Source organism: Gymnodraco acuticeps, unplaced genomic scaffold, assembly GCF_902827175.1.
Source record: "Gymnodraco acuticeps unplaced genomic scaffold, fGymAcu1.1, whole genome shotgun sequence".
NCBI classification, from domain to species: domain Eukaryota; kingdom Metazoa; phylum Chordata; class Actinopteri; order Perciformes; family Bathydraconidae; genus Gymnodraco; species Gymnodraco acuticeps.
In genome coordinates this window covers 648104-670262 of record NW_022991180.1, presented here as the reverse complement: position 1 = coordinate 670262, position 22159 = coordinate 648104, and the positions used below count along the sequence as shown (strand labels likewise).

General features: G+C 39.0%; 1 long non-coding RNA gene across 1 annotated transcript in view; it reads left to right on the top strand.

Annotated features, from left to right (window-relative positions):
* Positions 1-19225, top strand: part of LOC117560865 — a 71394-nt gene extending 52169 nt beyond the window's left edge. Inside the window, exons 3-4 of the long non-coding RNA XR_004571247.1 lie at positions 8864-8957; positions 18794-19225. This is a non-coding gene — a long non-coding RNA (uncharacterized LOC117560865). The remainder of the gene's footprint in view (positions 1-8863; positions 8958-18793) is intronic.
* Positions 19226-22159: the final 2934 nt, after the last annotated feature.

The window sequence follows — 22159 nt, the reverse complement described above, 5'->3', positions numbered from 1 at the left end:
TGCTATTACTCCTACTGCGTATTGTATGTGTACTTGTGTGTGTTATTTCTGACATCTGGCTGTATGAGTGCACCTCTGAAAGTGTGTGTGGGTGTGTGTGTGTATTTGAGATGAATATCTTGCTGTGTATGTGCTTCTATGAGTCTGTTTACTTCCGTAGTGTGTGTGTGTGTGTGTGTATGTGTGTGTGTGTGTGTGTGTGTGTGTGTGTGGGTAAAATGATCACCCATATAGTATCAGTCCCACTGTGTTTGTGTGATCTATATCTGACAGTAGTCAGTGTTTGAACATGCGGTTGTTTTGTATGTCGTCCATTATTTGTGTCCGTTTATTCATACGGCACATCTCTGTACATGCCCATATATAGTGTGTGTGTGTGTGTGAGTGTGTGTGCGCGTGTGCACTTTTTAAACATTATAAAATATTATAGTGTTACGATGTTATATTATTAATATAGGCATTCTCAATAATACTTAATTTCTGGCTGTTCACCTGCTTCTATCAGTCTGTGTTCTTGTTTATCTGCAGATGCAAATGGGTGACAAATGAAAGGAAAATGTTGCAGAAATGAGTTGAGAAACGCACACACTGAATCATTCGTGTTGAAAATGCACTCGCACAGTTTGTTTTGACCCACTGTTTGCTTATATTTTAAAATGTCCTCCGAGTTTTTTTACTCAAATTAAAATAAGTCTATTTTTGCTTGCACAACAAGCTCAAATCTTACCCAACACTGTCACAAATTATTTAAAGAAAACAAAATAATTTACATATTACATTGAATAATAACAAATATTATTGTAAAAATGCAGATTAAATAAGTTTGCAACCATACTAAAAGCAGAGTCTTCCATACAGGGTTACTACATGCTCTGATACATATTATGTATATTATGTTATGTCTTTATATTCACAAGATCTCAACCTAATATAGCCTGCTGACAAACATCATTGAACATCACATTTATTCTGGAATACAAGTGCTGTTCTGTAATTTGTAAAAAACCTACATTTTATTAATGCACTTTTTCCATTAATTTGCCAGCCATCTGCATGCCCCTTTATATGTGTGCATCAGGGTACATCAGTGTGTGTCACGGTATGTCATGTGCTAGCATGTAGCTTGTGAGTGTGTATACAGAACTGTGCATGTATTTGCATAATCGTGGCCGTGTGACAGAGTTTGTTCCCTCTTCTCGCTGCTCGTGGTCGGTCCGGCTGACATTTACACATTCAAATCAGAGACTGTTCCAGACACAGGACAAGATATCCGTGCTTCACTCACACTTTAAACCACTAACGTCAACGACTCGTAGATAATCTGTTCATTGTAAAACAAATGTCACACAAAGTAACCGGGAGAAGCTTCAGGAGCTAAGAGGCACAGCTTTGTTTTTAATTTCACCACAATCTTGATGTCATATTTTACTGAAGTGAACGTCGACAATACTGGGGCAAAAAGTGAAAACCATCATCTAACAGATGTGTGGTTTAAAAACAGGTTGATGTACATAAATACATGTCAACAAAACACAATGAATAACGTACTCATGGGATGAAAAAGGACTTATTTATTTACTTTAATACAATTTCTATATTTATAATCAATTATTGTTTTTAGGCGATGTATCTTCCCTATAATCATTTTCTGTTTTCATTTGACTAGTGTGCATTGTTTACTACAAGGGTGAAACTACAATTATAAATATAACAGAAATACACATTACATATGGAACAAAGTTTAGTAAAATGGACAATTAAGCAGTTTGTTTCAGAAATGGTACATTTTCCGTTGTTCTTCTTGACATCAAACTTTTTTTTAAAACAAAATGCTCTGAGAGGATGTTTTTAACTTTATACAGCAGCATGTTGACTTTCACCTCAGTAAAATATGGTGTATTAAAATATAATACATGTAATCATAATTGTACAATCTGTACCTCATCAGCTAAACATATACATATTTTTTTTATATATCTGGTATATTAGTAATCATCGAAAGAAAATACTTATTAGACTTTTTGATTTTTTAAAACTTTTTTACCGTGTCATTTTTTGTGTAACTTTAAAAATGTGGGATTATTGTTGTATTAGCAGCTAATCTAATGCTGCCAGGAAATCAAATCATCCTACTATTACCACAAACACCTTGATATCTTTACCCTAATTTATACCCGTTATTACAACTTGTAATGTCTATTCTATCAGTATTTACTGAGCTCTTCCCAACCATGTGAAGTTACACGGGTTAGCACACAGAGGGTGTGAGTGTGAGTTTATATTGAACATCCAGTCAGTCACTTTCAGATTATTGATACAAGGATGTTAAGTGTTTGTGATCAAAGGACTTCAAGTACAAAGTAAGAGCAACAAGGATCCTGACTTCTATTAAAGATGTCATACAGGTTATTATTAAAACAGTGGTTTCACAAAGGTATTCTGCTAAATGCATTCATTAAACATTCTGGATGTACAAACCTCTCCTGTTTATCATTTGTTGTACTATTACACTGCCGATACTTAGCTGACTGTGTGGCGCTTTGGATAAAAGCGTCTAACAAATGACATGTAATGTGTTTACTTTGCACAAAGACAAGGTGGCGTGACTGCCGCTCTTTAGTCTATGAACCTAAACCTAAAAACTAAAGCCAAGATTATGACATCATTGCATTCAATGTAGTCTCGTTGCACGCCTATTGATTATTGATTTTACATGAAGGGACCACAAACTTCCTTTTACAGTAAATATGCTTCTCACCATGTTTGATATGCCGTGCCTTGTTCATGTGTAAATACAAAAATGGTGCATTACATAAACAGTGTTGAAGCGGCCTCTCTACCAATGTTTTTCATCTGTCAGAGTGAGTAAGTGTCTTACTGTATGAGGACAGCAGATGTTCTTTTGTGGCTGATCACTTGTGCAAACACAATGCATGTGAAGTGCATCACACAAACCCCATTTGGAAATGAACCCTTCATGCTTTCACCTATAACACTTGTATTATTCTGATCTCTTTTTGACCATTTTAGTTTGAATTGTTCTGTGTAACATCCCTTATTCTCCCTACAAACCTGTCTGTAAAGCATTGCTAAGATACCATTTTATGCATCAAAGAGTACAAACTAAAGTCTTACTGCTAAATGTCGACTGACACTTGACTTTAACAGACTGTCCAGGCTCTTAAGACACAGTATACCGTGGTGGATTGTGGGATACACATTGTTATGAGTAACACTTTGAAGTGGTAAAAATAAAATGCTGCATGAAGTAGGGTTTAGTGTGGGTATTGCGACAGACATATTTTTAAAAGAAGGAACTTACATCAAGACACTTTCAGTTGCATTATGGGAAATGGAGGACTTAGTTTGACCTATATAGGAATTTAAATGTAAGATATTTCAGCCTCTTTTACTCAGCTTTGACTACTTTTGATATTTTTCTTGCACGTTTTCAAGTAAGTCAGTTATAGTTTATCACAACTATGTTGATGTGACAGATAATGTAACCAGGTGGCACAAAATGTTACCTAAGTGGGCTAAAATCGAGAGATAACAAGATTGTTTTTGTGAGCTGTTTTTACTGTGTGTGAGAGTCCGAAGAGTATTGAGAGAACTTCCCATACATATTACTCTGACTCATGTTTTTTGCAAGATTCTGAATGCAGGTTCCCAGGAATATTAGTCTTATCTAAAGCTTGGTCACTTCTGCTCATCCCTGCTTGCTATTGTTCTAGGAATCACTGTTATACCAGGCATTACCAAGCAGTGACCTGTATGGAAACCTCAGCTTAACGTTAAAATGCAACAGTCTGCTGAGAATTGAAACACAATGATTGTGGATTTTCCCTGTACTCCGCAGTCTCAGAGACTCACTGATATTAAACCTCTCACTTCCTTTTTGAAGCCGCTTTGTTTACCAGCTAACATGCTATTTTTACCGGTGGCTCTCTGCACGCTCACAGCCTCAGCTTACCGTCGGAGAGGATGTGTCCTCTGAAGCTCTTCTGGAACAACACACACTTACTGTACTGTCCCTTTCACACATGACAGACATTAGTTTGTAAAGCTTGCTTGTTTTTCCTTTAGTTTGAAAAGTTTAAATCCAGTGCAAATGCCCACGGATGAATCATACATCATGTGAGGTAGTTTCTTTCAGTTTTTTTTGTCACTTTATTGTTTCAGATAAGAAACTTGATTTAAAATCAGGTCCACAAGATACAAAAGTACAACACAACAACGAATAATGCAAAAGAAAAGGATACAACTGAATTTAAAATGTAAAAATGTTTCCTAAAATACATTAAAAAAACACAGATCACTACATTACAATATTACAAATGGGGTTTGTTATTATTTAGGGTCGTATGTGTGGCTAATGTGTTTTATATACATTCAAACAGAGCCAGTGTTTTGCAATAAGCTATGCTAATCACCTCCTAGCACTTTAGCTTCATACAGCTGAGTCACGCTGCTTCCTGAAAATGACAAAGGGAGAAGGAACATACTTGGTGTCTGGTTTAGAGTAGTGTATATCTCTTGTTAACGTTGACACGATATATAGCTAGCAGCAGCTCATATTGACACAAAATGAGACGGTCACAGCATGTTGAAATAATACATGTATATTCTTTCTTTGTGAGGCTTTTTTTGCTTTCTATGTTGAAGCATGTTGAGTGGTTGTGTGGTCATTTGTGGGGCTATAGTTGTGTTTTTATGGACAAAAGCTGTTTTTTTTGTCAATGAAGTTAAAGTGAGTAACAGCAGTAATTTAGCTGCCTGGCTCCACTTGCTGTGAGTCATATCAAATCTGCTTCCTTGCAGCTCTTACAAAAGTGTTAATGTGCCGAAACAGGTTTTACAGGAGGACAATAACCATCAGGTCCAAAATGTGTTACAGGTCTGTGAAAAGACTTTGATATACAGACAGTTTCCTAATAAACACGTAATTTAGTATACAGTACTGTTGGCTAACTTTTGATGTCAGTAGTATACAAGTCAGATGAGAAATTCAGTTCACATTTATTTAGACAGAGAAAAGCACGATATGGCCAAAAAGGCTTTTAATTTTGACACAATGTGGGGTCGCCTTGTTTGCATTTTTAGCAGGTGTATGATAAAGGATGTACAGTATTACATCCTGGCTCAGGACTTAGACGCTGTGAGCCGCTAGCCTCTACCAAAAGTAAATACAAATATTTCTTATTAGCTGGTTTGCCATCCTTGTGGACAGGAGAGTATGGGAAGGAGAGGAGAATGCTGTGGGAAAAAGGACGAGAGAATGTTGATGGGAAAAGACTGGAGAGTCTGGTGGAGAAAGGACGGGAGAATATTGTGGGGGGTTGCTTTTGGGAATGGACTGCAAGAGTACTGTGGATGGGGGTTGCTGTGGAGAAAGGACAGGAGAGTATAGGAAAGGACGGCAGATTGATGTTGTACTGTAGCTTATATTTAGCTACCTGCTGCTGTTTGAACCACAATGTGTTGTTTTCTTCTACATGAGGCAACATGTGGGTGTGAGGCTTCGGAGTTTAAAGTTCAAATGCATCTTTGATGACTAATTACTAATCTAATTACTTTAACAATTCCTTACAGTTTTGTCTTCCCCTCTTTGTGTTGAGACGTAGGCCTATAAAAACGGCAACTAATGGGGCAAAGCCTGCGAGCTAGTTCAGGCAGTCAAGTCGAGCACCAATGATACATTAACACGCGACGCACCTCGTCCCTCTTACAACCAACCAAACAGATTCTCCTAAACATGCCGCTGTAGTGACCACTCATTAATACACTGGGGTTCATAATTCACACATGGAACTACAGTTGGGGTTTTGTTTCCACACGGACATGTTACATGTTTTCTATATAACAGTTCTTAGGATTTAGCAGTCAGGTATATATTACACAGTTATTAATGGCATATGTATATAATGTGTATATATAGCACATATTGCACATAGTTTGATGGTATTTAACAGCAGCAAGTTACACAATTTACAAAATGCAAAAAAAACACACCTTGTAACAGTTCTAAGGGTTTAGCAGCCAGGTATAAATTACACAGTTATTAACGTCATATATTGCACATAGTTGATTGGTATTTAGCAGCAAGGGGTGATATAGTCTGTGTTGTGGTGTGTGTAGGGAAGGGGGAGGGGGTCTACTGGGGCTGTGCTGGTTGTATAGTCTGACCGCTGCAGGAAGGAAGGACCTGCGGTATCTCTCCGTGAGACAGCTGGGGTGCAGCAGCCTGTCGCAGTGAGGACAGGGTGTCCTGGAGGGGGTGGGACATATTGTCCAGCAGGGAGGACAGCTTGGCTGCTATTCTCCTGTCTCCCACCACCTCCACAGTGTCCAGAGGACTCCCCAGGACAGAGCTGGCCTTCCTTACCAGTCTGTTCAGTCTCTTCCTGTCAGCAGCCGAGATGCTGCTGCCCCAGCAGGCCACACCATAGAAAATGGCTGATGCCACAACAGAGTCGTAAAAAGTCTGAAGGAGTGACCCCTGCACCCCGAAAGACCTCAGTCCCCTCAGCAGAAAGAGTCTGCTCTGTCCCTTCTTGTACAGAGCAGCAGAATTATCAGTTGGAGATCATATGCTGCTTATAATAAACATATTAAGAAACACATGAGTTGTCTGACTGAACATGTGTTGTGCTTTTGAAGCACTGTTAAAGTTACAGTGTAACCAAATGTGTACTTTCCTACATTGAGAAACAGCAGTGTTAGCAATAGTGTTTGGAGTAGTGGATCTAGTAATAATCAAAATGAGTTAAATTGTGTCAGCATTATTGGTGTCTTGTTGATGCAACACGGGAGTTGCAATGGTAGCTTAGTCCATTATGCTACACGAAAAACAAAAAACAGTAGCAGTGCATTTGCAACAGGAGGAATGGAAACAAAGCAAAACAATGGTGAATCCTCTGGGCCGATAATATGGCCGGCATATTTTAACATGTAAAAAAAATCCTTATCAGGGAAATACTGTTTACTAGAGGCCTTACAAGGTTGTATGATGGTGGGAAGTCAGCTGCTCTTAATCCAATTGCTCTATTGTTAATGAGTCTATCTCTGTCAGTGCTCTAGTAAACATTCAAGAGGAAATGAGACCCGAAAGATAACAATTAAAACAAAAATAACCATGCCGCTCCATCTACATGCGCTCTCACAAGGACATAGTGTACACTTGTCTAAAAAGGAGGCACGGTTGATTCGATTTTTTTCCTGTCCTGTGAAGTAATAACTGTTTGATATAAAGAGCAATTTGCACAGGTGAAATGTACATATGGAAACTGTACACAACATAATTTAAATAGATCTAAACCAACTTTTAAAGGTCAACACATTTTAGACAGCCTTTACAGCACATGCTGAAACACCTGCTGTTTTGTTTTGGAGGGCTTTGGCAGTTTCCAAGCATGTGAACAATACACTGACACTACATCTTGAGCCGTCCTGACTCACCCTGCGGCACGGTGAAGACACACTGAAGACACACTGAAGACACACTGAAGACACACTGAAGACACACTGAAGACACACTGAAGACACACTGAAGACACACTGAAGACACACTGACATTCATTCCTTTTATTTGAACCTGGATTAAGTGTTGCAATCTTTTTTTAAATGTTCTGTTGTTGTGGGGCGAATTTAGTTTGGGCCAAAGGTTAATTGAGGATAAGATTATTATTGACACATGAGTTTTATGTACAGCGTGTCCTGATGCTGATAGTGACCCCCAGTTGTTGTCTCTTTACCTGACTGCCTCTCCATAACAGCGTGGGAGGAAGAAACAGAAAGGTAAAGAGGAAGAAAGACACCTGAAATTTAAGCCGCGTGGAAAACACTTTACAGCCGGTACACAATGTACAGACTTATATTTACATAAAGGGAGAACATGGGAACATGTAAGTGGACTTTAAAGGCACCTAATAAATATTCAGTAGGTGAGGTGAGGTGAGATAATGCTTCGGTTTAAAATGTTTAATAGTTATCAAGATGGATGGATGGCAAGGATGATGGCAAGCGATGTATTTATTAATTTAAGGCACTTTACTGCAGTGTGATCATTTTATGATATTTAAAGTATTTAAGGGGCATGCTGGAGACCAAACATATATTGAAGATATCAATTAATTAGAATAAATATATTTAAAAATGGAAGAGAAGTTATTACACAGATTCAAAGTAGACCACCCACATCCTCTGACACTGTCTCTCTGTTACACGCACGCACGCACGCACACACACACACACACACACACACACACACACACACACACACACACACACACACACACACACACACACACACACACACACACACACACACACACACACACACACACACACACACACACACACACACACACACGATTTATTCAAATCGCTGCCCACTCACAGTCCTCTCAGCATCTGTCTGCTGTGTGTGTGTGTGGGATGGACTTTCAGACAGTGTGTCAAGTAATACACTAACACACAACAAGTGAGTGATATTTAGTGTGGGTTAATATGAAATAAATGTAAAACTTTAAAAACATAGTTCCCATGGTCTCTAAACATAGTAGGGAAGAATAATCTAAATTAGCTTAGACTACAAGTGGGAATTCTGTGTATTGTATAAAATTACTTTTAAATATTGCTTGGCTTTCAGAGTATTGCGGAACTTTTCACATAATCTAATATTTTAAAATATTGAGAAAGCTTATTTGCATGTATGTTTTATTTAATTATGGAACAAAATGTCGGAACGATTTGTCTTTCCCTCTGTCTCCCTCTTTCAATTCTGTCTCTACAATAAAGGCACACAAATCATTAATAAAAAAAGAAATGACTTATTCAAATTGAGATTTTCTTTCTTTTGCAGGGCTAAGGCTCACTGCAGGAATGTCAGACTGCTTTCCACAAAATTCACCAAACCTGACTCCTGATGAGGAAGACACCTCAGCAAAGCTCATCGGGTAAGAACAGGAAGTCTGATCTGTAGTGATATCAAAAAAAAATCACCATTCCTGTTGTGTGTATCAGCATTGATGGCTGTTCATTTGAGATATGAAACCAGAGCCCAGTCTGCTCTGATTGGTTAGCTGGCCGGCTCTGTTGTGATAGGTCAACCACTTAGAGATGTCCCGCCCCTTTGCCTTTCACGTACAATGTGTTGGACCGCTAGCCAATACAAGCGTGAGCGTTACACAATGATGTGACTTTGTTACAGAAGTAAATAATGGAGGCATTTCAGGCAGGGGGAGGAGACTTTCTCTGGAGGGAACTTTGGGATTCTAGTCTTTGCAGACCATTAACATGCACTGAAACCTATATATCCCACAACAGCAAAGGTAAAAAAACCCAAAAGCATAATAGCGCCTCTTGACTATATTCTGTGATTCACCCAAGTGACTAATGTCAAAAACGCATCCAGACACTTTCAGTGGTTTGGTCCTTAGAGCAAAATGACGTCACCGTTTTCCATTTCCATGTAGCACGTGAAAGGGATTTGAATATGATCTAAATGTGACCTAAATGTTTTGAAAGGCCTGTTTTATGCAAAATGTAAAAGATGTTTTCATTTTCACTTGAGGTGAATCATGTGATGTTTTCTTTTCAGTCCAGTCAAAACAACAGGTTTCTAATTCACACCTTATTTACCCAGATTTCAGGCCACATTACATTACATTTAATTTAGCTGACGCTTTTATCCAAAGCGACTTACAATGACCAATTACGGGGACATTCTACCTGGAGCAACTAAGGGCTAAGTGCCTTACTCAAGGGCACACTAGTGGAGGTGTTCCAGGCGGGATTTGAATCTTCCGATCTTCAGCCCACCTCACTATCCATTAGACCACCACTACCCCACATCCTCCCTCCTCTTCTCTCATTCTTCAGCTTTCCTTCCTCTTCTACCGCTAACATTTCAGCTGTTCAGTTCACTCTCTAATGCTGACTGAGTGAGTGCAGCGGCTCAGATTAATTAACTAAAGTGGAGGCACCCATTCATCACAAAGACCCGATGATCAATAATAATGTGTCATGGCGTCAGACAGGGCAAAAATGCGAGTGTCAACACCAGAAGCTCTTACGTTACCGAGTGTAAAGTATGTGTGTGAACGTGTTTGTAAAGTATGTGTGAACGTGTGTGTAAATGTGTGTTAGGAGCGTTATGCATCACACAGTTTGACTGCCTGGCAACAGAGGCGATGCCAAGGACTATAAAGCAGCTGATAACTGCAGCTGACGAAGCATTTTGAAAATCTAGAGATGAGAAGGAATTGACGATGCAATTCACAAGACAACGTGGGCTTTTATCAAGGTTACATTTCATTGTTTTTTATATCAAGGTTGCCAGATGTACAGTAGGTGTGTTTGTAGAATAAAAAGGGAAACAATGTGGTTGCAGGACTCACATAACCCTCACTTCTCATGATATAACTTTGATAAGTGCCTTCAGGGTTATCAGAGTAACCTCCAGTATCTGAAGTACTCTGATTTGACAGGTCACAACCATAGACTGTATAAAGGTCACAACATGTTTACATCTACATCAGTTATTAAAGTGTGAGCCAGTTGCTCGTGCGCTTAACCACAGCAGCTCATGTGTTTCTGTCAGCTTGTTGAAACACTTGCAAGGACAACATGCCAAATGTACGAGTATAATGGGTACATTTTGACAGCAATTATGGTGTCAGTACCGGCATGTAAACACAGTTAATGAACAAAATCAATCGTGGCTTTCTGATTAAAATGTCATCGCTGTAAAATGCAGGCTTTAAAAGTTTTTTTTAATCCATTTGGGTTTAACGTTTATGTATTTATTAATTTACACAATGTGCCTTATCTGTTTTGTCAGCCTAGTTACTCACTAACTGTTCTCAAAGACTTATTGTATATGGTTAAAAAAAAGTGAATAATGTTAAAAGGGAACGAGTAATCAGCTAACGCCTATACTTTTTTGCGGTCAGAAAACATTTGCTAGGATTGGTCCCTATTTCAAAGTAATGAGTTTATTTATTTTATTTGTTGTTCAATTGGAAAATGACCAAAAAAACTGACTAAATGACAGAAAAACTGAAACAAATGAGTAATCCTGCAAACACTCATACATTAGCCAAAGGAACACTATGAAAGCAGTGTGTTGGATGGGATAACAGATTTTGCCAGTTGGCCATTTCCCCATATGACACAGTAAACATTGTTTAAAAGCATGACTATAAACTGTTTAACCTTAACATTGTACTCATTTCCACATTGCTCTTTCCAAATCCTTACCGAAACGTCACCATTGCCACACACTGAGAGAAATGTTCACTAATGACGGAGACATCAAACAACATTTTGGGCCGTTACATAATAGTAGTATGTCATTTAATCTGGAGGATGTATTTGCAATGAGCTGCAAAACATGTTTTTGTTACACTTCATGCTGGTTTTCGTATGGATACAAATGTACACATATTCAATTATTAACTGAGTTTGAGTCATGCTGGTAGGCGGACTTTGTTTGCTTTGAACAGAACCAGAAAACTGTTTCTTTGTTTTTCCAGTTGTTATGCTGTAAGATGACCTAACCGACAGCTGGCTACACCTTTTAAAATACACACATGCAATAAATAAAGCACATTACTTAAACTGTCAAGATATACGGTTTGTAGGGAGAGTGTGTTTGATAGCATGTCTTAAACTCTCTTGCAGAAATCTGCGGCTTCATGCTTTTTAACCGACATGATCCAGTTTGTTGGTGGTTTAGATTATTTGTATACGATGTGTGAGCAGCAAAATACACTTTAAATTAAAATCTAAAAGAATTATAAATATATCTTGGGAGTTTGTAGAAGATAATTTAATGTGTTTCTACTTCAGATTAAAGCCATTTAAGGATAGGATTGTCTTCCACGTTGAGTCGATACCACAGGTTAAGTTGGCTTAACCGAGAACTGTAGAGACCATTCCCTTGGATAAGTCAATGCTGCGATTATAATGCCTTAAAATAAATGAAGACCTTTCTAAGCTTTGATTTGACAGTGACGATAGTTATTTATTTGCAATTTCCAGTGAGTGAGAGTTTGTGACGCATCTGTGGGTAGACTGAGAGGTGCATGTCTGTACGTAGGTGTCCCCCATTAAAATCTATGAAATGTTGTTTAGACTGAGGTGAATGTGCGTCATCTTGTCCCCACTTCCTGCACAGCTGCATTGTTTTCTTTGGAGCAGATAACTGAGAGTCGTCGCTCCAGCTCTGAATTCCCTTGTTCTCTCCTGCTGAGATTTCCCTCCTCGAACCATAGTTTCACATTGATGCGTATAGCCTCCAAATTAAAGTAAGCCATGATTCATGTTATTATTTGCAGCTGTGCGTTTTGCTACTCTATGAAAGAAAGAAGGAAATGGTTTGATGGGTATGATATAATAATAATAATAATAATAAATTTTATTTCAAAGAGCTTTTCCAGGTGCTCAAAGACGCTTTACAGTGGTTTGATAAAACATGATAAAATAGAATAAAGAATACAAATTAAAAGAAAAAAAAATTAAAACAGCAACACAGCATAATTCACAAATTAAAAGCCAGTCTGAAGAGGTGTGTTTTGGTCAGTATTTTGAAAGTGGGGGGGTCGGTGCAGTCTCTGATGTGTTGTGGAAGGGAGTTCCAGAGGGTGGGGGCAGCGATGGAGAAAGCTCTGTCCCCCCAGGTTCGGAGACATGTCGAACACATCTTTAAAAAACAAGTCTTCAGTCCCAATACACCCTAAAATGAAACATACAATGAAACAGACAATTGCAATGCAAGTTTGGCCATTTGCCATATTGTCCTGCATTTAAGAGATTCATTCCTTTTTTAAATTTGTGCTTTTTAAGGCACACAAGGTCATAGTGTCTGTTTCTATATGGGCCTCTTACGACTTTATTTTAAATATTTTTTAATGTTATATTATATTTTCTTATAATAGTTCTCTATCTCTGTTTTTTAATTTTTTGTTTTACTTTTATGTATGCACCATGACATCAATAAGATAAATGTTAATATGTAAGCAGAGGCTGACAAAAGACATAAAAAGTCAATAAAAAGATACACTGGATTGTCAGGAACGTTTCAAATCTCTTGCATCTTAGCTAAATGTACTTTATATACAGGAAGTCAAGGGCAGATAGCACACAGTTTATCCACAGTTAAGATTCAGGTAATGGTTAAAAGGAGGATTGTCAGGAGGAAGACAAGTCCCTCGCCTTCACCTTTGATCTCCAGCCAATACCTGCAGCGGGTGTTAAGTACTCTTAAACCTGATGCCACTTTATCAAAAGAGACAACAAGACAAAATACCAACTCATCCATCAAACTGATTCATCTCCTTTCACCGATAATGAATGGACTGATTTATTAGGTGGAGATATCGCATGGTCTAACCTCTGATCTCCAACCGATCTGCAATTTGTATTCACCCCTACATGGTGGAGTGAGTGTCAAGAAGGAGCTAAAGCATGACATGAATGTAATTTACAAGCAAATGAGTGGCTTGTATAAATGCTAGGCTTCGATATCGTCATATTTTTCAGACTTTAATAAACTTGTAAGCAGACTAATAGGGCAACAATTCTCACATGATTTAATGTGTCATATTATTATATAAATAATCGCTACAGAATCTCTAACATTATGTAAAAAAACTTCAGAAATTACAAAAAACTGGGGCTAAATGTATTTGTAGAAATTCCATATTTAGCGGTTAATCTAGAAAATTACAAAAAGATAGCTAGTTTCACATAATAATACATTGCTAAAAAATAACTAGTCATTATGGCAGTGAAAAAGCAATAACACAGGTCTGAAGCTCTGTGCTGATCAGCTGTCTCCTGTGTTTACTGACATCTTCAACACCTCCCTGGAGACATGCCACGTCCCAGCATGCTTCAAAACCTCCACCATCATCCCGGTTCCCAAGAAAACAAGGATCACAGGATTAAATGACTACAGAGTCGTCGCCCTGACCTCTGTGGTTATGAAGTCCTTTGAGCGCCTTGTCCTGTCCCACCTAAAATCCATCACAGACCCACTCCTGGACCCCCTGCAGTTCGCCTACAGAGGACGACGCTGTCAACATGGCCCTTCACTTCCTCCTCCAGCACCTGGACACAGCAGGAACCTACGCCAGGATCCTGTTTGTGGACTTCAGCTCCGCTTTCAACACCATCATCCCGACTCTGCTGCAGGACAAGCTCTCCCAACTGCGCGTGCCCGACTCCACCTGCAGGTGGATCACAGCCTTCCTGTCTGACAGAAAGCAGCACGTGAAGCTGGGGAAACACGTCTCTGACCCCCGGACCATCGGCACCGGTTCCGCTCAAGGCTTCGTTCTTTACCCTCTGCTCTTCTCCCTGTACACCAACAGCTGCACCTCCAGTCACCAGTCTGTCAAGCTCCTGAAGTTCAGACGACACCACGCTCATCTGACTCATCTCTGGTGGGGACGAGTCTGCCTACAGGTGGGAGATGGACCATCTGGTGACCTGGTGTAGGGACAACCACCTGGAGCACAACACTCTCAAGACAGTGGAGATGGTTGTGGACTTTAGGAAGAACGCAGCCCCACCCACCCCCATCACTCTGTGACTCCCCAGTAACTGCCGCTTCCTGGGCACCATCATCACCCAGGACCTCAAATGGGAGCAGAACATCAGCTCCCTCATCAAAAAAGCCCAGCAGAGGATGTTCTTCCTGAGGCAGCTGAAGAAATTCAACCTGCCAAAGACAATGATGGTGAACTTCTACACCTCCATCATCGAGTCCATCCTCACCTCCTCCATCACCATCTGGTACGCCACAGCCACAGCCAAGGAAAAGGGCAGGCTGCAGCGGGTCATCCGCTCTGCAGAGAAGGTCATCGGCTGTAATCTGCCATCCCTCCACGACCTGCATGCCTCCAGGACCCTGAGGCGGGAAGATAGTGGCCGACCCCTCCCACCCCGAACACAAACTGTTCACCCCCCTCCCCTCTGGCAGGAGGCTGCGCTCCATCAGGACCAAAACCTCTCGTCACCTGAACAGTTTCTTCCCCTCCGCTACCGGCCTCTTAAACAAGGCCCGGCCCCCCCACTGACACTTACCTCAGCCACAACGTAGTCTCTATATGCATTACTAAGCGTCTTTGAGTTGTGTAAAGCGCTATATAAATAAAATGCATTATTATTATTATTACATTAATGCACACAATGTTCATACTGCTTACTGCACATATTTCCTGTTTCATATTTCATATTTTATATCCTATCGGGGCGGTAGTGGCGAAGTCGATAGGGACTTGGCTTGGTAACTGGAAGGTCACCAGTTCAAGTCCCGGCAAGACCAAGTCCTACTGAGGTGTCCCTGAGCAAGGCACCGTTCCCTACACTGCTCCCCGGGTGCCGTTCAAAATGGCAGCACACTGCTCCTAACACTAGGATGGGTCAAATGCAGAGAAACAATTTCCCCTCGGGGATTAATAAAGTATATCAAATCAAATAATTCATTCATAGCATTCTATTTCCATGTAAATTACTGCTTTATTTTATTGCTATTTAACTATATTTTTATTACGGTGTCCTTAAAGATTTCTTGTTTTATATTTTATGTCTGCACCATGACATCAAGTCAAATTCCTGGTATGTGTGAACCTACCTGGCAATAAACCTGTTTCTGATTCTGAAAAAAAAATGTCCTGTACATGCAAGGGCATCAGCTTTAAAATATGTTTTACATGAAATGGGGACGCTTTTGGCTGTCATCACTTCACGTAATTTAAATATCAAACGCAAAAATATGAAATGTACTAACCTTAGAAAAACCTCCCTTTATATCAGTATCTATACTCAACATACAGTATGCTGCGAGTTTGATTTAATGCTCATCAAACTTCATTGATAAATAATAAAACCTGATTTATTGTAGTCATTATCCCAATCTAATTTCTGTCCCATACAAAATAAATATTTCCTTTTTTTTTTACAAATGTGCTTTTTGACTGCAGGTGTATTCAGAGATAAATCAAGCATATTGTCACTTTTTGTTTTCCTTTATAAATGTTCTCTGCAGTTTTTAAATCTGCCCTCGGAGAGCTTAATGCATTTCCACTTTATCAGGCAGGAAGCGGAGCACAGAGTCATCCATCAGACTTCACTTCAGTAAATTATCCACCACAGTTATACGTCTTTGTCCTGAGTGGAGAGGATCTCTGGAGTGAATAAATGCCCCTGTTTGTTCCCTTTTTCCTTCACTGTTCTGTGCAAAGCCAGGCATAAAGAGGGCAGCCGACTCATTCAGCTCCTCAGCTCCTCACACAATGATTAACAGTCTCTGAAGCCGAGACATTTCAAACCATCTGTCATGGCTGCGCTGAGGAGAGAGGCTGGGTTATAAAAGGAAAACAGTCATTTATCTTTTTTCTCGTCGTCTAACAAGGTCTTTAATCACAGTGTCCACCTCTGGGTCTTTAAGACGTTTATCAGCAGAAGGAGAGCCTGTCAGTCAGGAGAGGGATCTGAATGAAAGGTCACCTATCAGGCAAAATGCACTTTTTGATGTCTTTTATACATGAATATGTGTCCCCGGTGTGTCGGGGAACTCACAAAGTGTCCGCAAATAAAACCCTCTCTCTTTTCCTCCGTACCCAAATCTCTAAAAACGGGGGTACAACGAAGACGTCTTCCAAGACGGTAAATCACCATGAAAATAGTCTATATGATTGGTATTAGGAACAAGTTGAAATGATTTTTATTTTGTCTTTTTAATTCACTAAAAAATACTTACATAGACAGATATTTAAAAAGACACACTTGAACAGAATGCACAAAGGAATGTTTATGTATTAAAGAAACAAAACATTTTATAAAATTTTTTACTAAATATTAATAACGCACAAATTACGAGGCATGGTTGTCAAAATAAAAAGTATTCAGGCTGTGGAAGACCAAGTATTGTTGCTTCCTACATTTAAGACACTTTTCCAGATAAATAGGCCTAGCTTAAGTTGCTGTGTCCTTTTATCTCTTGTGTAAAGTCTGTCTGCTGAATCACTTCTGGCTCCAATTATCTATCAATGTTGTGTTTATTTTACTGGTAAAAATACCTTTAAAAAAGCCAGAGTCTCCCTGAGAAGATCTCCGCCTCGTACTGGTCGTATGGTTTTAATTAGGGACTTGTTCTGTGTTAAACATTGCAAGATGGCCAAGGAGTCAAATGTGGGGCCAGTACAGTAAATGCATCATTTCCCCCAATAGAGGGCTTTTCTGTTTTCTATTTGTCATCAGTTTTTCTTGACCAGATGTATAAAAACTTTTTAAAATGTCATTTTTAACATATGCACAATTCAGTATACATTCACCCATTACTGCCTGTTTGTAGAGTGTATGTGTGTCTTCAGTCTGGACAAACACCGGGCAGAAAGTTTAGAAGGAAAGCAGCTTCTTATATATTATGTACAGATGTTTATCAAATGCAAGTGTAGAAGTAACTTAAGACAAACCTTTATTGATCCCAGAAGGAAAGTCAGGTGGCGGAGCAGCAGCAACAAAGAGAGACAAGGAAACACAGCATAGGGAAGGTAAGAGTTCAAACAGAGATACAAATAAGTGTAAGAGTATACATTAAAATAACGACAATATAATAAGGAGCTTAGTATATATGTGAGTCCAAAGGTATGTACATAAGGTGCAAGTCGTTTTTTAAATGCCACTAATACTCTTAATGTTTTTTCATTTTTGTAAAGCACTTTGAATTGCCTTGTGTTGAAAGGTGCTATATAAATAAACTTGCCTTGCCTTGAGGGTTTCATCATAGCACTGAGGTCAAGAGAACATTCTGTAGAAAGCGACTTTAGAAAGAGAAGAAGCCTGTGTGAATCAGAGCAAGACAATGTGGGTCAGGGAAGAAATGGAAGAAGCCTGGAGAGCTCAGCATACTTCCTGAGTTTAGCAGAAGGGTCTGTAAAAAGACTGACGATACACCCATAGACAAACTCAAACTGAGGATGCCGTCCTTTTTTGGTGATGTTTTTGAAGGAGAACAACAGAACAACAATTAAAAGCTCTGGATGTACATTTATGACACACACGCACACTTTCGACAAGATATACTAACTGATATTTTCTACATCCTAAACTATTTAGTTTGCTAGTATTTAGTACCCTGATCTTCAAATCAAGGGGTTAGCAGTTCAATCACACCTCTTGACAACATGCCAAAGTATTGTGGCAGTTGCTGTACATAAAGGCGCCCGCTAAATACTAATGTTTTCTTTCTTTCACATCGTCGTTTTTTGCATATTTCGAATATCAAAATGTGTTAATATATATATGTTTTTTTTTCCGGTCATACTGCACTCTTTCATGGAGCTCATTTAGATCATCTATACTGCTGGAAAGCTTAACCTATAATGATATGTTTCTTTATTACTTCATTTATATTTCGAATGAGCCAATAATCTAAATCTGTAAAGTAGCTAAATTGTGAAATAATGGTAGTGGACTAAAATACACATTATCACTTCAAAAATGAAGTAGAAGTATACAGTATATAAACTACCAGTACCTAAACATTGTAATAGAGTACTAAAAGTACTCTATTACATTTGTATCTATATAGATCAGTTAGTAACACAACCTATCCACTGTTTTATTTGTTTATCTTAGCCTTGAGCAATGAGCTAAGAGATCATAATTAGCGTGTGTGTCGGTGAATGAAACAGCCTTTAGGAACAATGGGAAACACAGAGCGTAGGTGGGTTTTCCATCGCACTCTGACAATTATTTTCTCTGTTTGTGTTTATTTAAGATGGGTCCAGTAATGACCTCATCATCATGAGACCCAGATGAGGTGGTGCTGCCCGTCACGGCCGGCAGCTGCTGCTTCCTGCCTGAGAAACAGAGATGGGAGTCGCCTCAGGGAATCTTTTCTCAAACAGTGAAAGGCTTTGAAGTGGTTTGAGGGTGCAGTAAGTAACGTTTTTTAATCTGTTTTGTAAAATAACTTTATGATGAAGACACAAGCTGTGAAAACCAGTTGAAAAATGTAAAATTATTAATATTTGATAACAGTCTACAGGCATCCTTTCAATGAAATGGATGAAATTAGCATTGATAGAATGTAAATTATCAAAGTGTATGTATTGAAGTATAGTGTATTTTATTGTGTTCCTGTATGTGTTGTATCTTGATAATGCACTCTGTCTATTATGTCATTAATCAAATAAATACATGAAATCCAGTGTTTGTTTTGGTATTTGATATAAGGTCAAATTGAGTAAATAAATGCACTAAAATGATTCTTTTGCACATCTTGAATAATAGTGCTTATGGTACAGTCCGTATCCATCCATGCAGATCAGTATATTACTAAATGAATCCATGTTTGAGGTCATGAGTTAAAGAAACACATTTATCTGATGAACTGACTTTAGAAAGAGAAGGACAAACTGGAAGAGGAAGGAGGCTTGTTCATCGGAGAAAAGACAGCAGGAAGAGGAGTTTAGCAGAAGTGTGAGTAAATGATGATACACCCATATTCAAACTAAGGATGCTGTCCTTTTTTGGTGGTTTTCTAAGGAGAACACACACACACACACACACACACACACACACACACACACACACACACACACACACACACACACACACACACACACACACACACACACACACACACACACACACACACACACACACACACACACACACACACACACACACACACACACACACACACACACACACACACACACACACACACACACTTGTTTCTTGGCTGACGACAATACTGCAAAGTGATAACAGCAGACAACAAGTGATTAAAGAATCTACACATTTGATTTACAACTCTAGGTGTGTTGTAAAACTCCAGTTCCACAAAATACAAAGGGCAACAACACATTTTATTGACACAACAAATGTTATAACATTCCTGATGTGCTCACACTTTTAAACGGGCACTAAGCAAATGTACTACGGTCAGTGTTGGAAGAAGTAAGCTGATCCTTAACTTAAGTTAGATACTCCATTGCAAGTAAGAGTCCTGATTTCAAAATGTTACGTAAGTAAGAAAAGTATAAGCAAAGTATAAGCATCAATTATGTCAGTACAATAGTTAAAATATGTAAATGTACTTACTTACTTTCAGCCAGGTGTTAATGCTAAGATCATCATAGCTACAAGTAAAAGTACATCTAAACACTTTTAACACTTTTTTCAATAATTGTTTTGGAAAGAAGGAATATTCAAGATGTATTTCAGTAGGATAAGTTCAGTATATCTGGCCTCCAGCTGTGAGCAACATCTCTGTTTCCTTTGACCATTGTGGGTCACTAACAAACTCAAACATCTATTTACTTTTAGCATCCATATGAATAAAATAAAATAATCAGTTTTCCTTTTTGAATACACTATACCCTCACTACTAAGGAGGATAACACACTTGGCGTATACACTAAATCAGACTTAATTTGCGTTAAAGTGAACCCTGCCTGAGACAGACATTTCACAAAGACGCACCACAACAAACTAACTTACTACTCAACAGAATAACCTACAGTAGCTGTCTCGTAATAGCAGAATACCCTACAGTAGCTGTCTCGTAATAGCAGAATAACACTATAGTATTGTCTTAAAAAACAGCTTAAAATCAGATTTAGCAAGCTACAGTACTCTTTCCAAGGGGAGCCTCAATTTGTCCACACATTGTAAATCATTGTTAATACTTTCACAGGTGCAGCACACACATTCAGACATGCAGACATGCAGGCAGGCAGGCAGGTGGGTGACCCAGGTGAAGCTAGTGTTACACAGTCCTCTGATAACGTGAGTCACAGGAGTGTTCTCGCTGCAGACGTCATACGATAAGAGGAGTGTAAACAGATATTCATCTAGATCTGCTTCACGTGTTCTCTGGCACCTGGACCTCTGCCTGTGTGTCACTTACAATGTGTGTCTCGCCTTTTCACTGTGCTACACTCGTTAAAGTTTTAAAGAGGTAGGCTTGCTAAGACTCACTTGCACTTGGTGGAGATCCATAAGGCACTTAAACTTCCATAGTAAACAGTCCGTAACCATTTGTTGCAACCAACAGTCATCACAACTTCCTAACCCTTGCAAACAACACTATGTTGCACCCAAATATTCTTTTTTAACAGGAAATACAATGGTCAGTTTTAGTGTAACTGGCAATTAGGCTTTTCTTTACTGGGCTTTTAATACTCAAAAGAAATTTAATTTCAGTGTTTCTGGCCCTGGTGTGTAATATAGGCAAGGTGCAACACCACTTCTGTGACTATGGGATACACAGCTTAGGTTTTAGAAATATAACAAGGAAACAAGTACACCCTTTCTAAGAATATTTCAACAGACAGGTCTTTTTTTTTTTTTTAAGATACTGTTGTATAACATATGAAGTGTATTTCTCAACATGACAGACTATGGTAAACACTCGGTTTTGTTTTTATCTGCGGGCGAGCTGACTAATTGTGATGTAACCGTGCCAAGCTGCCGTACAAAGTCTTGTCTTGTTTTTTAGATTACAATTGCTGAACCAGACTCATGTTACATTACAAAGACAGTATCACATAAACACAGAAAACAAATAGCAGGTCAACCTTTTCTAACACAGTGATGACAGCCAACTGGAGGATAAACATAGAGGACCGATCGTAAAACAGAGAGTCAATAGAGACTCCAGTGTTTTATTCCTCCTTCTGTAAAAGACCTGTGTTAGCAATGATTTACTTCTTTGTTTAGTTAAAAAAACTGTTTGTGTTTTTTTTAGGTTTTAATTCGTGTGTGTTTATGCCACATCTGTCATTAAAAACTAGTGTACATGGTGGTTGTCCTATCTCTCCCTGTGTGTGTCAATGCACTGCTGCAGAATATGCCCCGACATGTCTAAGAGCAGCCTTTACACACACCCACACCCACCCACACCCACACCCACACACACACACACACACACACACACACACACACACACACACACACCACACACACACACACCACACACACACACACACACACACACACACACACACACATACCATGTATACATCACTTCAGGGGACATTACATTGACTTTCATGCATTTCCTGGAGACTTATCCTAACCTTAACCATAACCAACACATGCCTAACCCTAACCCTAACCCTTAACCTTACCCTTA